Here is a 5,339-nt window from a genome sequence, read left to right on the forward strand (position 1 = left end):
GTTTTTGTTTTTGTTTTTGTTGTTTGTTTTTTTAGAAAGATCAAACCACCTTTTGGAGCAGCTATTCTACTTTTTAACAAATATTAGCTTTCTTCAGGACTGCAGTAACAGATCACCATGAGCCAGAATATCTAGTCCTGGACCTGGGCATCAGCTTATCTACATAGCTCTGAAATCATACATTTGCAATAGCAATCCATGAATTTAAAGTCATATATACAGGATAGGTATCATTTGGGCCCATTCAGGTCTCAAAGGTGTAAGATGAATTGATGAGATGATTCCTCAGTGCCCATGATGTGCTACTACTATATAGCTACCACATTTTTCTACATTTGACTTTTGTTTGCCTTTGCTCAGAGGAGGTAGTATGGTTTAAATACGGCTTGTCCCCACCAAAGCTTATGCTGAGGTTTAAGTCCTGGGGAGTTGCAAAGTGGAGTCTAATGGTAGATATCTAGATCCTGGAGGGAGAACCTGCACAAATGCATTAATGCTGACACTTAGGAGAAGACAAGTGAACTCTCACAGGAGTTCTCATGCTCTTGGGGCTTAGTTTTTATGAGAATGGGCTGTTAAAGACAATAAGCCTCTTTGTGATATGGCTTCCATGGGATACTGTCAGCCATGTTGCAGCACAATAGGCCCACACTGGACACAGCTACCTGGTCTTGAATGTCTCTGTCTCTAGAACTACAAGCTAAATGAATTTTTCCTTATTAATTATCCAATCACAGGTAGTCTGTTACAGCAACAGAAAATGGCCTAAGACAGGGTGTTTGTTTATGTCCCTTTGACCCAGAGCAAAGAGTCAAGGTTGATATTGTATGGCCCTATTAGCAAAAAGTGAGCCATGCAGGATTACAGCCTAAGGGGGAACAAAAAACTACCCTAAAGAAAAATTGTCTTTGGCCATTGTGAGTGGTAGAAGTCAGCTTGGTCTGAATTCAGGATTTTACACTGGTTCTTAGAAGTAGCAGATTGGTATAAACAGCTAAGCATTGAAGAGAAAGAAACTGGAGGAGGGTGCCAGGAGGAGGAAGGGTTAGGGTTAGGGTGATCGGGAATTGATCTGGACCTGAACATAAGCAAGCAGCTGCTCATCAAAGATTCCTCGTCAAGTATTTTGATGGTAGAATTTCAATAAAGGGGAGTTAGCTTCAGTCATCACATTTGTAGTTCTCAGTAAGCCTTCTCTTCTTGCCCAGTAGTTGCTAAATGAGGTTAATGAATATAGGAGCAATTGTGGTAGGGACAGAGGTCATGCATGGGCTCCACAGCTTAAATTTTCTCCCATGAGGTCATTTGAACACCACTGTGCCAGTGATAGAATGCTTTTTCCTTGTTGCTGTTGTCATGGCGTGCTAGTCAGTCATCAGATAGCTAATCTTTTTCTGGTGAAAAGAGGACAGTAGTTGTTTTCTCAGGTAAGCAATTATTGATTTTTTTGGGGGGTCCAATATGTCTCAGCAAGCACTGCTATGGAATTATTGAGTACTTTATTCACTGCTATCAGATCTTGCACAGCACCTTCCAACCAAGAAATTTCCAAGAAAAGAAAGGTAACAGGGACATACAGCGTTGCTGCCTAATTTTCAGATGGTAGGTTTTCAATTTGGCCCACGGACCACACAATTCTGCAGAGGCTGAGGGATTTGATCTTGGGAGATGATATAGTAGTGCTGGGCTGTAACATATTGGCCTGGATAGAAATCAGGATTGCCATCCTCTTTCATGCCTTAAAATTCTCAGCTCACTACTAAATTAAACATTGCAAAGTAGAAGAGGCTATTGTTTTATTATCTGAGATGATCAATTCTATCAAAGGAAAATAGCTACCCCTGTAAGGTGTGAAATGTAGGCATATTATTGGCTCCCATGCTCTGCCATTCGCTGAGATAGAAGCTATCTCTCCCTCCTTTAGATTATCTAGGATTCAAACTCTTCATAATTTTGCCACCCAATTAACTGTGGTATGTTATGAAAGGGAGAAAAATTTAGAATCAGTGACAAGAATGAAAGAAAGTCAAAGGCCTTGCGACTTTCCATTGAAATGACATCAGTAATAACCATCTTTATGGGGTTATTTTCCATCTTTGGTGGCATTTATCACTATCCTAATGAACCAATTTCCCCCCACCTTTGGACATATAATGCTTGAGGGTGAAATGTACCTTTTCATCCAAATGATAGAAAAAGTGAGGGGTAGTACGTAAATGGGTTGAAGTCAATCAGATTTGCGTGCATGCTGGGAAAGGATAAGTGTTCACTGCACATTTTTACACATGTAAATGCTATCCAAAGTGCCCTTGGGTATGTATGCACAGGAAGGATATATGGAGGCAGTAAGCAACAGATACACTGAAGATGATAGCCATGGATTAACATACTTCAACTTTTTTTTAGCTAAGGCTATTTTTTTGGTGCTGGGGATAGTACTTGGGTCCTCGAGCTTGCAAGGCAGGCACCAGAACCACTGAGCTAAACCCCCGGCCCATTTTAGTAAAGCTATTACAGGTATACAAAATACAGAGGAGCTGTGGGTGATGTTTGACTGTGGTCTTACTGAGGTTGTGATGTTTGTAGGACATAAAGAGGAAGATGATAAATTCTGAGGGGCATCTATGTGTCTGGTATTCAGGGAAGAGTTTGGGGTTGGTGACAGACACTAGAGATGCTCTGCACATAAATATGTGTGCATTCGAGAGGACAAAAATCTGTCTAAGAACCTGAGTAAATAGGAAAGAACAGACAGCAATAAGGAAATGAGAATGTAAGGCTGAGAGAAATGTAAATGGAGAAGTAAAGTTGTGCACAAAAGCAGTAGCATTAACTTAAAATGATGCCATTGGAACTGTGAGAAAAAAAATATTTCAAGAAAGGAGTAGAAAAGATGGCAAACACTGGGGTGAGAAGAAAATGAGGGGTTGCAGTGTCCTAGGAAAGGGGATATAAAAAAAGGGCAATGCGCCCAGAATAGAGCACTGGGAAAAAAGCTACATTTTCAAGTCGTGAGAAGAGGATAGGAAGCAGGTTACTAGCCTAAAGAGATATAGCAGTAAAAACATGCACTGAAAAATCATGACACGACTCTTTATCTATTTAACTTGCTGGATATTTGGGGGATGGAAGCCAGGGCTCTTATGCTGAGCTTTCCCTATCCTTTTCTGTAAGCTTTAAACGGAGACAGTCTCTCAGTCACAGAGGCTGGACTTAAGTTTGTGATCTTCCTGCCTTAGCCTTCCCGGGTGCTCCAATTACAGATGTGCACCACCCTTCCTGGGTGACTTGCAGAATTCTCATTTCTATAAAACAAGTACATACGATCACCAGTTGCTTGCAAAGGTGTATTTATTTTGGGGGGTCCAGTCAACAAGTGAAACAAATGTCTCATTACAAGTATTGATGCTCTGGGTAAGATACAAGTGTTATTCCTTCATGACGTTTTCTTCACTTATAAAATAAATACAACTAAAAAGGTGGCTTCATCATCTAGATGAAGTTAGAAAGGTGATGTTTGAATTAGCGGGTGGCTGAGCTTCTCGAATTTTCGCACAGATCAGCACAGGAGCAGGTTGTGGTGTGCCTGTATCTGTAAGACAGCGTACTGCCATCCGGGCAGTCCAGGGCAATGTCTCTGTACTCGTAGTTTTCTTCTCGGCAGCAAAGGCATGAATTTTCCAACTGAAACAGATCATAATTGTACCTGAAAGAAAAGAAAATTCAGTAATGAACATTGTTGGAAAGGCTATTGATGTAGATTGCCACCAATATTTAAATTCTAGTTGTCTGAGTGACTTAAGCTTCTAGGCAGTGTAGTCTTTACCAAGACCTTGCACCTCTCCCACCTAACTTTCTGATGCAGATCAATGAAAATAATTGGTATGTAAGGCCACAAGACTCAGAAACCAAAAGTGAAGATTCATAACTTCACAAGTAGGATATTATGTTGCACAAAGTAAACAAGATGGATTTCTTGTCATATATACTGCCAAAATGTTTTGTTTATCAATTAATCTATCTGTAAAATGACTTATCAAGGGAAAATGGAAACTAAAATTCAAGCTGAAACAGAATTTGGGACACATCCTTGCTTAGGTACTCACTGCAGTCACCACAAAAAGATGAATGCCTTTGGCCACCTATACAATAGGGATGTTTCTAACACTACCTCAGAATGACTCTATGCTGTAATGTTTGTTTTAATACTTAGGTCTCAATTTAGATATTTGTTTCATGAGGTCTAAATCATCAAACAGTATTGCTCTCATATGAAACTTTCCCTATGTAATGTTTAAAGATTCATTTCATTCACAAGCTTACAAAGTACGCGCATAATACGCATGCCCAGAAAAACTCACCCGACAGTTTTTTTACACTCCCCTACACATCTTGCCATGGCAACTTTCTTCTTGCAGTTGTTGTAGTTCACAGTCACGTTCACCGGAGAAGCTCTGCAGTTCTTGTTACCTAAAACAAAGTAGGCAACAGAAGCACAAGTGAGACCTAACCTCTTAACAAATGCTAAGCCTCCATTCTTAGCCAAAGGAACTAATAGTTTCAAGTATTTTAATAAGGGTATTAACTGTTTCAGCACCCAGGATTAGGTACCTGGTTATCATTACCAGGGAAAGAGGACAGGAACTAAGTAGGAGGAATGGGGAGAGGGAAGGAAGGACATGTGTTAGTTTTTCAAGCATGTTCTCACTGCTAATCATCACTTGTAGCCTTACAACACAGCTTGATGTTAGGAGAGCCAGATAATCTTTTTCTATCAAAATAAGATTTTCCCCCTTGTAAATATAACTGGTTTAACTGGGCAGAATGGAGCAATCAAGAAAAATAAATAACTATATTTAAGTATCGATTGGTGGTTTAACACATAGATTAGAATACCTGTTAAAAATATAGGAAACTTTCTGTTCATGATCTGCCATTTTGTTTTAAAGAAATGTTAGATTCTTATCAACAGCTTAATTTTCTCTGTATGTACAGGTTAACTTACATTTATAGCAACATTTGTTCACATCATAGATTCTTTCCTTCTGTAAAGAGAAAATAAAATAAGAAAAGTTATGCTTTTCTATAAACTACATAGAATCAGAAAGGGGAAAATGGAATGGATGAATGTGCTAATGTCAGATCCAGAGCAGACGCAAGAAAGGAGGAAGAGGAGCTCAGTAATAAAAATAAGGCTCAGAATTTACACACAAATTTCTAACACTAATTACAAAAGGAAAACAGCTTAACCCAAATTATTATTATTTGTTTGTTTGTTTGTTTGTTTTGAGATAGGGTCTCGCTATGTAGTTGAGACTGACCTGGAACTCACTATGTAG

General features: G+C 39.2%; 1 long non-coding RNA gene across 1 annotated transcript; it reads right to left on the minus strand.

Annotated features, from left to right (window-relative positions):
• Positions 1–3,339: 3,339 nt before the first annotated feature.
• LOC104867310 lies at positions 3,340–5,045 on the minus strand. Its single transcript, XR_781736.1, has 3 exons — positions 5,006–5,045; positions 4,362–4,470; positions 3,340–3,706 (listed from the first exon to the last, which is right to left on the minus strand). It is a non-coding gene; the product is annotated as an uncharacterized LOC104867310 (long non-coding RNA).
• Positions 5,046–5,339: the final 294 nt, after the last annotated feature.

This window comes from Fukomys damarensis, unplaced genomic scaffold (genome assembly GCF_012274545.1).
Source record: "Fukomys damarensis isolate Sample0158 unplaced genomic scaffold, DMR_v1.0_HiC HiC_scaffold_43567, whole genome shotgun sequence".
Taxonomy (NCBI): Eukaryota; Metazoa; Chordata; class Mammalia; order Rodentia; family Bathyergidae; genus Fukomys; species Fukomys damarensis.